Here is a 12,343-nt window from a genome sequence, read left to right as displayed (position 1 = left end):
TTGAAAAGTAGTTTTTTTTAAGAACACATTTTTGAAAAGAATCTTTTTGTGTAAAAAAGGAGCAGGACACATGTAATGAAAAAGAACTCAAGAAGGTGGTACTAAATAGTAGATTGCTCTGGACAGTGTCAGGGTACTTGGTGTTGACTTCCAGCACCTTCTTCTTAAAGTAACATTGACTTTGGGTAAATCTCTGTGCCTCTCTGGGCTTCAGTCTCTAGTCTTTTATGAGGCTAATTCATTTTTGACTTTAAGCAGTTCATTTTAAACACAAACGTGCAAACTTTGCCTCAGTTTATCTGTTAGTAAAGTGAGGAAGGGTGACTGTGCGATCTGGTTTTCCTGTACCATCCTGATTTGATTGTTACCTCCTCCTCTTTATTCAGAGTAGTTTGCTTTGGCAGATGAATGACATGGTCACCCTAAAAATGAGGCTATTTGAATATCTGGTTAAAACCAGATTTTATGTAGCACAATATTTACTTGAAACTGAGTGCCTTCAAGGTGAGCCATGCATTCTCTGGTTTACTCAAGGCTTCTCCACTATTGTTTTATACGCAGCCCTCTTAGGTGGTTTATATTACCTGCCTGCTACTGAATTCATGAGCAATGTCTAACGACCGTAGTTGACAACTAGCAGATGAACCAGGTAATCAACTAACTCACAAGTTCAGTTTGGTTTTTCTAGTCCCTTTTCTTCCTTAACCTTATGCTTTTGAAATTTTGACGTAGGTACATTTGTTTCTTCATTTAGCGTTAATCATCCCCTTCAGGTTGCTAAACTGCCTTAATGATTGTTTTTAGACAGAAGAATCAGTGCTTGTACCACTGATTTGTTTAATTTTTTCATGGTAAATGAACCTCCACGGATGTATCATCCTTGCTACAACATTTGTCAACTGTTAGCCAAACATGTTTTGTCACACGCCCACCTCCACTGGGTTATTTTGAAGCAAATCTTAAACATAGCACTTTATCATACATAAATGTTTCAGTGTAGAGAGCTCTAAAAAGTTAAGAACTTCAAAAACTGTAACTGTACTGTTGTCACACCTAAAAATAATAGCAACAATTCCTTTATATCATCATGTATCTAGTTAGTGTTACAGTTTCACAGGTTATCACAAAAGTAACATCTAAGTTTTGTATTAAGATTCAAGTAAAGTTTATACATTGCAGTTTGATTGAGAAGTTCGCTAAGCTTTTCATCTGCAGTTCTCTTGCCATTACTTTTATTCCCTTGCAGTTTGTTAAGCTGTAGGTTTTGTTTGGTAGAATTTTCCACATTCTGAATGTTTTTCCTATTGCATCCCCTTGGATGCATTTCCCTAACATTTTTAAAATAGTTCTTTTCCCTCAGGAGCAAACTGAAGGCACGACTGCAGTCCCCTGAGGGCCTCTTGTGAAAGCCTCTGTCCCTTGTTTTGGGTCAGTAGAAATGATAGGATATCTCTTGCCTGCTTGTAAACTTTTAAGCTTATCCCTTAAACACACCTCCAACTTTAGTAATTCCAAACATAGAAAAATTTAGCCAGCCAACATAATGTGCCAAGGGCAAAAGCCTTCAGCCCAGGTTTCCGAAAAGGTTGTGTCGCAGACTTTTCAGTCTGTACCTGAAGGGACTGTGGTTCCTTTCTACACAGGGATCATTTAAACTGTTTATTACTGTTCTCCACATCTTAAAAATACAGTTATAAAGCCACTTTGAAACCCTAAAAATTCTTTCTGATTCCATTTTTTTGGGACCTGATATGATTTAAGGAATCATGAAGTAAATGCTTACGCTTAAAAACCCTTGTGCGTTTTAATTTTGTGGTACATGCTCATTAAAGGTTGCAGCCTGTTGTATTTCAGGACTGATCTTGTACAAACAGTGTATGTGTATGTGGGTACTGTTGGATTAAAAAGAATTGAGGTAATTTCTTGGGAAATCTTCAGATTTCACTGTCTTAGTTGTTTAGGCAATTTGTAGAAAATTTACTTGTTTTTTAAGGAAATGTAAACCAAGATGATTTTTTTTCTTTACAGAGGATGAAACGTATGGTGCAATAGCCCTACTTTTGGTGGCAAAAATATACAGCCATTCTGGTGAAGCAGTGAGTAGTGGTATGAACAGGTTATATTAAGCATCCAGGTTGAGAACTTAGGACCTTAAGTAGTATGCTTGAGTGATTGTGTTGGGTTGTACATATTTCCAACACTTAAAATATTTTTTGATGATTATTCTGCTTCTATCAAAGTATTGTTAAAGGATTTCTACAGTAAAATAGCTTTGAGGCGGGTGCCACTTCCTACCCAGGCAGCATTGGGACACCCACTGTACTAGTATATATATTACTGTATTAGGAGTGAGCTCTTTGTCGCATAGTTATACTGCAGTGATTTTTTTTCGGGGGAGAATGATTAGTTGTTTGGACACTAAAAGTCTAGTTTTGAGTGTGAAGACTCTTATACCATTGTGGTATTAAAAATTTTATAAACTAGATAACTAGATAATGTGTGTTACACACTGTGCCAGGCATGTTTTATTGGACTTGGGTTTCTAATGAGGTTAATTTTCAGCCTTTTACGTGTAAATAAGACCGTACTTCACTGTGTCCTGTTTTAAAGCAAAGTTCCTGATGAAACTAGGTTTAATCTTCCTAGGAGCAGTTTTTCTGTGGAGGGCCGTGCAAGAATTTGTGTTCTGTTCTCATCTTCTCTGTTACGGCTGAGTTAATTTCACGTTGATTAAAAAATGAAAGATGTTCTTAGTAGTTATTTGTGCCTCGAAGGTACATCCTTATTTCCTGATATTTGTTGGTTCTGTTCTCCTGTAATTCCCTAATTAATTCCGGCACAGCAGCAGAACAGCTTGCTTTAGTGGCAGATCTTGGAAGAAAGTGGAGGTTACTCTGGGTGGATTTAATATTGAATGTTTTTGCTAAAACACTTTTGGGCAGTTGTCCTCAAAACAAATGTGCTTAAGATTTCTGAGCTTCACTCAGAAATTTGCATTTTTAACATAGTGACTGTGATGCAGATGATTCTTAGACCATATTTGGAGGTAACTGATTTTTAGGGGGTAGTTTTGCCAAAATAGTAGGCCCATACATAAATTTGTTAAACCTGCTTGAAAGTTGTTGGGTAATTTGATTGGAATGTAATTAGAAACAAAGTAAGCGACACATGTGGGGATGGGCGACTTGGGTGGCAGATCCAGATTCTTACTGTAGAGCTGGTAATCAGACTTGCAGATGGTTTCTTAAATCTGGTTGCCCACTAGAAGTTGAAGTAGTCCATAATTTTTGTCTCACTCCCTTTGGACCAAGTGGCCTTAAAATAGAATAGTGGTTTTTAGTCTTTTAAAATGCATACCTCCTGTTATATTTGATTTCACTTCTCCGCTATTCCCACCGTCTAGGAAGGTTGCCAGGCTTTACTTTCTATAATTAATAATAGCTACTGTGTAGTTCCCACTCCTGTGCTAGGCACTGTGCCAAGCACTTCGCATACATTGTTTCATTTTACTCTGGAAAATCCAATGAAGTAAATTCTATTAATCCCCATTTCACAGATAAAGACACGAAGGCTCAAAGAGGTTAAGGAAACTGCCTAAAATTAAAAGTGGTGGCTATCAATAGGTATATTTGAAGGTGCCTTTTTGCTTGTGGAATAAGATGAATAGCTGAGTCACAGCGGTTTGTGAGAATTAGATTTTGTGATTTGAACTGAGAAATTGAAGCTGCCTTTTTGAATGATATGCAATTCTCTCAGGTTTGAAAACAACCATGTTCAAATTCTAACACATCTAACTATCTTTTGCCATTAACATTTAGCTTATGATTTTGGTGAGGAGTTACCCTGGTGGCTGGAAATGGTGGAGCACTCTGTTCCTCACTCAGCCAGCAACAGCTGCTTGCTTTGAAAATACGAACTGCTCTTCAGTTCAATTTAGTGAACTCTTTCGGCATATTTGGAAACAGAGTTTGTTCTTCATATGTCCTAAGTGTTTTGCCTCGGTTGGCCTGGCCCTGGCAGCAGTGGACTCCACTTGATCATGGGGGGAATCACAACATGTTGGATTTGAAGCTCTCTGAGCACCAGATCAGCATTGATTAAGTACTGGATGATTGAATTGGAAAAGAATTTAAAGACTAAAATATAGTAAGTTTTTGGACAAACCTGTTTTTGGTAAAACAGAAATAGTGAAATAGATTGAATAAAAGTGCCTTTCTAAAAAAAGTCCACCCGTTGAGAAATAACTTAGACCTCTGAGTGGTGGACTCTTAGACATAATACAAAAGAAATGTTAAAAGTACATAGAAAAAAAAAAAAAGTACAGAGAGAACTTAAAACTGCTTGTTGGTGTCTTAGAGCCAGGACCAAGGGAATTCTTTTTAAGTGTTTGAAAACTGTGATGAGTATTTACGTTAATAACTAAAAAAATATTTTTTTATACCAGTGTTCATTTTCTTGGGAAAATGTCAAGTATGTTTCCCTTAGTGATGCTGTACAAAAGTGAAGTCAAGTTTTGTCTGTTCTTAAAAATATTTTGCTACTTTGTGGTCATCATTTTCTTGGATGGTTATTTTAAAAGAAGAATTTACTGTTAGGGAGTTAAATAATTTGAGTACAATGCAGACATTATAATGATGATGATTATTTTTTAAAGACTGAAGCATAAGTGTGTCCTCTGTAGTTTACATTTTTATTTCCAAAATATCCAGGTAAGTTGTTTTTAGAGGATTGTTTGAGAGTACATGTTTGAGGGCTTAAGATCTAAATTATTAGTGTTTATTTAACCTCTTTTTTTCCCTTCCCTGCAAAAGCTGTTTATAAAAGAGGATTGCATAGACTTTTTAAAAACTTGAGTCAGTTCTTATGGTTACAGAGATGTTCTTTTAAGACTTTTATGTAGCTCCCCGCTTCACTCCCGCCAGTTAATTTTAAAAGATCTCTCCTGGTGTTCTTGTTCATAATTGGTGGATGTTTTGTTTCTATGTTCCTAAAATCACTCTCCCTCCCTCCTCACCCATTTGAGTATCCATAGTCCCTGCAGATGCCCCATGTAATATTTGGAGCTTTTATTTAAAAACATCATTCACTTAGTTAACAAAATTGAATGTATTTTAACTTTACTATAATAATAGTTACTGTGTGTTATACCTACTTTCTGTGTGCTAGGCCCCGTGGTAAGCAATTGTGTATATTCTTAATCTTGAAACTAATCTTGACAAGTCTATCAGGTTACTTAACCACAATTCCAGTATCCAAAAAGCTCTGAAAACTGAACTTTTTGTTATTTTTTTTGGTGGCAAAACCTAACCTGATCAAAATCATGAGCAGATATTGTTATCTCTGTATCCCATTTAGTGTGAATGTTCTTTCTGTCTCACTGCTGAAATACTCATATACTTAAGGGTAGGGTGCTTATTACCTTTTGAAAACTGGAACAATTCTGAATTCTGAAGCCTGTCCACCTCCATGGGGTTCAGAAAAGAGCACGTGGACTGGTTAACTCCTCCCCCTTAGTGGGACACGGAGGGGAGGCAGCAGCAGGGGTTAAGAACCTGGCTTTGGGCCGACTGCCTGGATTCCTGTCTCAGTTCTACTGCTCACCAGCTGTGAGGTCTTGGGGAGGCCGTGCCCCTCTGTCACGGCGATTAAATCAATTGGTGTAAACAATGAGTGCATATTTAGAATAGTGCTTGGCACGTAGTGCCGTGTAGGTGTCAGCTATTACTTTTATGAAGTAACTGTTGAGTGGCAGAACAAAGATGAACACGGCAGCTGTCGTGGTCACCTAAGTGGGCTTGCTTGAATAGCCCCTCAACCTAAATGTGTTGTGGCCTGCAGTATAATCTGCATCTTAAATACCCTGAAAGCACCTGTGGAAGCCTCGGGTCATACTGGTGAGGTATAACGGTCCCCTTTTAATAAGGTAGGATGTTATTTATATTTTATTAGGGAATGAGGTAAGTAGGAGTTGTTTTCAGAGTCTGTTGTTCAGAGTTGTTTCAGATGCTGGGGGGTGTGTCTCGTCTTTCCATCCCAGTAACCCCCTGCCGTAGATCAGGCGGCTTGTGAGGAAATACAGGCTTTGTCCAGAGAAGAAAGTTACAGTCTTATTAGGGAAATTTAGTCCTTGTAGTCTCTCTGCTTCTTATCTGCTTTTAAAACAGAATTGAAAAGGGCTAACCTTTGAGAATGACACATCAAAGTTAGGGAAAGGAGAATGTTTTTGTGTTCTTTGTACTTATTAAATTATGGGGCCAGGCTGGTATACCTGAGCTTCAGTTTTTAATAGAGTGATTTACACCGTTGGTCCCATCACTATACAATCAGAAGCCTTCACTGGCCTTGTCTTGTTAAGACTAGTATTCTCCATCCACCATGCTTCACCCAGCCCTCCCTCATGCACTCACCAGCACGTCCTCTCTTTCCGCCAGGTGGATGCTCTGTTTTATTGCTTGTTGAAGTGAATCTGTACTTGTCTTCCCTGGAGGAAGGAATCGGGTTGCTGCATCTTTCCCCCCCTTGTTGACTTTTACCACTCCTGCTCAGTGTTTCACTCTTTTGAACCAACTTAAATGGGTCACCAACATTCAAAAATGGGCAACCACTCTCCACCACTCTCATTTTGCTTTTCACTTCACTTATCTTCCCGGTTTCCTGCAAAGCTCACTGCTTAGTTACTAATCCCCACTGCTCTCCATCCCTCTAGTCTGTAGCTTCTTTCCGCAGTGACTACTGCATTCTGGTATCACCTACTGAAGTTGGGTCCTAGGACTGGGACCTAGTTTTATCCTGACTAATTAGGGTACTTGTATTTGAATACAGATTTTGTGCTTAGTGGTCCTTGGGTTGAGTTGTTGGCACTTACGCTTAAGTAGAACAGATTTTCTTTTTTATATACTTTAAAGTTTTGATGGAACTGAGTATAAACTAAGATTAAGATTATACTTTTTAGGATAAATAGTTTTTAAAACTATTTTGAAATAATTTCAAAGCAGAAAACTCAAACTCTTTAGATTCATTAATTTTCAACATTTTGATATATTTGCTTTATCATTCTTTATATGAACACATTTTTTCACTTGAACTATTTGACAGTAGGTTACATACATGATTCTCCTTTACCCCTTAACATTTGAGCATGTATTTCCTAAGATCAAAGATACTCTCGTACATAACCACAAGATGGTTTTCAAATTCCGGAAATGTTGTTAAGAGAACTTTTATCTGTCTTGTGACTCATATTTCATTATTTTATCAGTTTTGCCAAAAATGTCCTCCAGTGAATGACCATGTACGGCACTTAGTTGCAGTATGACATAGGATGTAAGTATATAACAGGGACTCGATTTCGGTTTGTCTGGTACTGCTCAGGGGAGGCTCAGGTTAAACCGGCAGTGTTGTGAGCTCAGGTACCACACCTGCAGGCATGTGGCAGTCACTTGCCCTTACCGCTGATGTCCACTTGGATCCTCCCTCAGCTCAGGGTGTTGTCCTCTTATTCTCCAGTGTAATTACTGTTTCCCTTGTGCTAATGATTCCTTTACTACCATGAAAATAAACTGCTCTCATCAAACTTTCCCCTCTACATTAGGTAGATACACAATTAAAAACTTTTTTCAATTGTGGTAAAAAAAAATACATAGAATATACCGTCTTAATCATTTTAAGTGTATATAGTTCAGCAGTGTTAAGTACATTCACACTGTTGTGAGGCAGATCTCCAGAACTTTTTTATCTTGTAAAACTAAAACTATACTCATTAAACAACTGCCAATTTTCCCTCCCAAGGCCCCAGCAACATCCATTCTACTTTTTTTTTGTTTTGAAGAAAAACTTTAATTGCTGTTGCAAACATCTGTATGAAGCGGAAATTGGTTTTAATATCCATTCTACTTTTTATTTCTATGAATTCCACTACTTTAGATATATAAATGGAATCTTAATTTCACTTAGCACATTTTCAAGGTTCACCCGTGTTGTAGCACATGACAGAATTTCCTTTTTGAGGCTGAATAATTGCATTGTCTGTATGTACCACATTTTGTTTATCCATTTGTTGATAGGCATTTGGGTTGTTTCCATCCACCTTTTGGCTGTTGTGAATTGCTGCTGTGTACATGTGTGCAATATCTCTTTGAGCCCTTGTTCTGAATTATTTTGGATATATACCCAGAAGTGGGCCTGCTAGGTTGTATTGAATTTTTTGAGGCATAGATGTACATTTTTACTTACAAAATTTTCTATTGCATGTAGCTGACTGTTGAATTCGTTTTATTTGTCCTGAGATTAAACTTTGACATAAACAGTCTCAGAGATGCAATGTGAACTATAGTAAACTTGCTTCAATTTTCCCTGGTTTATGATTTAACCTGTTGCTAATTTAAGGAAGGAGACAGTTTCTGAAAACTTCTGGCTGAAATGAAATAATCTAGGTATTAATTGCATATAATTTTTTCCTATCATAGTTCTTTTAGAGAAAGGCATTCTAGAGGGAAAAGGAGTTTTGGTCTTTGTTGATCTTTTTTTTAGGGAGGCTTGGTACAGACAGAGAACACTGGGGCCTGTCTCAACTCTTTTTTTTTCCCAACTAACCCTCTTGAACTTATTTTCTGAGCGTTTACTTCTCATTTACATCAGCTGAAGATTCTTAATTTTCTCTTGCCTTAACACAAAATAACTAATTAAGCCTCAGTATTCTCCCTCCTCAAAATTTTGGCAGTCATTACTTCTAAATTGTTAAGATGATAGCTAGCTTTAAAACTTTCATAGATTCACAGGAATTTGCAAAGATAGTCCAGAGAGGTCTCTTGTACCTTTTACCTAGTTTTCCCCTGAAGCTATTTTTAATTAAGCCATAAGCCTGAATATTTTTCCTTTAGAATTTTTGGGTAGTGGTTACAGAAGACTGTGAGTGGGTAAGGGCTGGAATGAGTCACTAATACAGTAATAAATACCCTCAGAAAGCAAAAAGAAGGGGAGGGGCAAGAGGAGAGAGATTTGAGTCTTTTTACTCAACTCCTGAAGTATTTGTAAAGAGTTCTTATAGAAGAAACAGAAACAGTAGATACTAGTCAGCCTTCCATGGGACATAAATATCTTCACCTTAGAAAAGGCTAAAGCAGACGTGCTTGCTGAAAATTCAGATCCAGGGTTCCAGCCTAGGAGTCTTAACCTTTCAGTCTTGGGGCAGGGCTTAAGAATCTCCATTTTCAATCACCAAGTGTTGTGTTGCAGATTCCTACCAACTATACTTGAGAAATTACATTTTAGGATTTTTAAGAGACCATAGTTTTGTTGCTACTTTATATTCTTATTAAGGTTACGGTTTCATAAGTCAAACTTGAGCATAGTTACACATGTACTTTACCTGTGGACCCCTACACACACACACACACACACACACACACACACACACACACACACACGAAACAGATTCACTGCAGTCACATATATTTACACTCTGATTTATTGAAATCACAGTTGTGACCCATGAAATTGAGCCGCCATGCCCTGTTTGAAAACATGGCTCTGGTACTAAGTATTGTCCGTGGATGAGTAACAGCATGATGGCTGAGATGGAGGAGGACATTGATTCCCTTTCCTCTTTATCGTTTTGGTTCTTTGAAGAAGTTTTATTATTACTTCAAAATATTTTCCTGCTTTTGCCAATTTAGCCCCCACATTTACCAGTTCGGCGGTTTTTTGGTTTTTTTGTTTGTTTTTGGGGTTTTTTTGTTTTCATTTTCTTTTGATGCCTGCACACTTAAGTGCCTCTCTGCTATTAAAAACATGTGATGCTTGTTTTTTTTTTTCTTTTTATTATTTTTATTGAAGTATAGTCGATTTACAATGTTGTGTTACTTTCTGGTGAGTCATTCGTACATATATATATTCCTTTTCATATTCTTTTTCATTAATGCTTGTATTTATATACTTAAGAGGGTAAGGCAAGGGAAAAAACCCCAGAAGTGAAATTAATGTTCTCATTAAACTCCATGAGGGTAAACAGAATCAGATTCCCCAGCTTATTTGATACAAACAGCTTTAAAATAATTGGCTGGAGAGGGGAAGGTGTAGCTCAGTGGTAGAGCACGTGCTTAGCATGCACAAGGTACTGGATTCAACCCCCAGTTCCTCCATTAAATAAACAGACAAACAAACCGAGTCCCCTCCCCCACCAATTGGCTGGATCATCCTCACATTGCAATCATAAATTAGAGGTATAGAAAGGACCCCAAACTCTGGTAAATTATTAGTTGAAAATAAGATCAGATTACTTAAATGAAGTAAATTAAGTGAAGTAAAGTTTAGCCAAGAAAAACGGCTAACATTGACCTATGAATCCTCATCTGAATTCTTTAAGGTATGAAATATTGTTACTCCATTTTACACATGCGAAGACTGAATTTAGAGAGGTTTAGTAATGCCCAAGGATACAAAGTCGGTAAAGGACAGCTGTGAAACTTCCCCTCAAATTGCAGTTTAGTTACTCCTAATAAAAGGAGGGAAATTTGTTCTCTGTTCAGTTACGGGAACAGCATGTGAAAATGTAATGGGGCAAAATGATGGCTCCTTGTACAAGTTAGAAAATTTTATTGTTAATACAAATAGTGGTCTCTCCTCAGATGAATTAATACTGTTTTGTGTAGCTCTATGTTAAAACACAAAAATAACCTCTCTTTTCCTGTCATCTTGAAAAAGTGGTTATAAGAGAAGACTAAATGCTCAAAGTCCCTTGCAATTAAGTAGCCAGGAAGCAGATATTTAGGTACCAGATGATATTGTGGAATAAAAAGTTACTTTTTTGCAAAGTCTGATACAGTGAGGAGTGTGTTCTTACTTGTGGATTAGCCCAGACCCAAACATGCCGTGCCCTAGGTAAAGAAGGCTTTCCTCTTCCTTTGTTGTTGTATTTGCTAAAAGTTGTTTGTTTGTGGTAGCCAAGCTAACAAAAGACTTAAGAAGGAAAACTCTTTAGACATTGGAACCATATATCCTGGTGTTGGCTCTTCCTGTATACCTGAGTTTAGGGGTGTCTGCAGCCCTAGAAACTTAATCTTAAAATTCTTCCCAACAAAGATATTCTGTACCTTCTTGGGGCTACAAGGACATTTTAGAGAATCTGAGAACCAAGACTCATCCTCCAGAAAAACAGACCTGTACAAAACATTTGCATTTAGTAGTGTCAGGTTCTACCTGACTGCTTGAAGCCAAGCCTTGGGTTCTAAGCATCTCTGCCTTGAAGGATTGGCATTAGAATTATATTGTGTTAAATATTGTTTGAATCAAGTAGTGCTCAAAATTGACATGTACTTGAGGAGATTATTTGCTAGTGTAATTTTGTTTTTATGTGTGGGAATCTGAGCACAGCAAGTTTAGATTTAAGGGGTATTGATGTTTAGCCCAGACAGGTTAAACCACAGTTATTTCTAAATCTACATGAGAAAACAAGGTTATTGACCCTTTTTATTAGAAACTGAGGCTTGTAAAGATTTGTGTTCTGAGGCAGTGCTTTGCAAACTGGGTCTGGACCTGTAAGGGAGTCTTAAAATCCATTTAATGCATTTGGCTAGCATCAAAACAAATGAAAATAGACTACAGTAGGAAAAAAACATTCCGTATCACATAATATAAGGTCAAGTATTTAGTGAAACCTTTGCTTAGGTGTGTATTTATATATGTACATGTGCATGCATGTATAATATACATAAACATTTTTATTGCATTGCAATGTATATTTGGTTCCTAAGTTTTATTCCAGAACTTATACAAAATATTCCAGATAATTATGTTTTAATCCTCATCTTCCTCTTATTCATCTTGATTAATCTGGAAGTAACACAATTTTTAACTCTCTCTGCTGTTAGCAACTACGTGCAACCAATCACATAGATTATTCTTCAGATATTTTTTGGTGAGATATTTCAGATACCTTTTGGAAAAAGGCACCTCAGAAGTTACAGTAATCTTGCTTTTGCTTCTCTCGATTGTTACAACTCCTCCACTGAGATTTCCAGGTTTTCCTTTCACTTTGATTCTCTCCTATAGAAACTGCTCAAAGTTGGCAGCATCCATGATTCTCTCTTCTATAGGGTGGGTGCAGTCCAGGGTAAACTTCAGAACCTGATTCTTTTTTTTGCCCCCCTTCGCCACAAGCTTTTTCACAAGCGCCATGGCGGTAGCGGAGGCAGAAAGGAAAATATTTCTTAATATATGATGTGATTTTAAAAAGTTACAAAGTCACAGCTTTATGTCCGTCTGCTTTTGAGGTAGTTTGAGTATCTGAATTTCTAATATTTTTGTGGGTTTTTCTTCAGGGGCAGATGTGGGGTGGATTAGGGCT

At 37.3% G+C, this 12,343-nt stretch overlaps 1 protein-coding gene and 1 pseudogene across 6 annotated transcripts in view; one reads left to right on the top strand and one right to left on the bottom strand.

The window, feature by feature from the left end:
• PWWP2A (PWWP domain containing 2A) overlaps positions 1 to 12,343 on the top strand; it is an 85,478-nt gene that overhangs the window by 58,427 nt on the left and 14,708 nt on the right. The gene's annotated exons all lie outside the window — the stretch shown is intronic.
• On the bottom strand, positions 11,779 to 12,174 carry LOC102516418 (annotated as a pseudogene).

This window comes from Camelus ferus, chromosome 3 (assembly GCF_009834535.1).
Source record: "Camelus ferus isolate YT-003-E chromosome 3, BCGSAC_Cfer_1.0, whole genome shotgun sequence".
Lineage (NCBI taxonomy): Eukaryota > Metazoa > Chordata > Mammalia > Artiodactyla > Camelidae > Camelus > Camelus ferus.
Note: the sequence above shows the minus strand (reverse complement) of the source record. Positions and strands in the feature narration are given on the sequence as shown.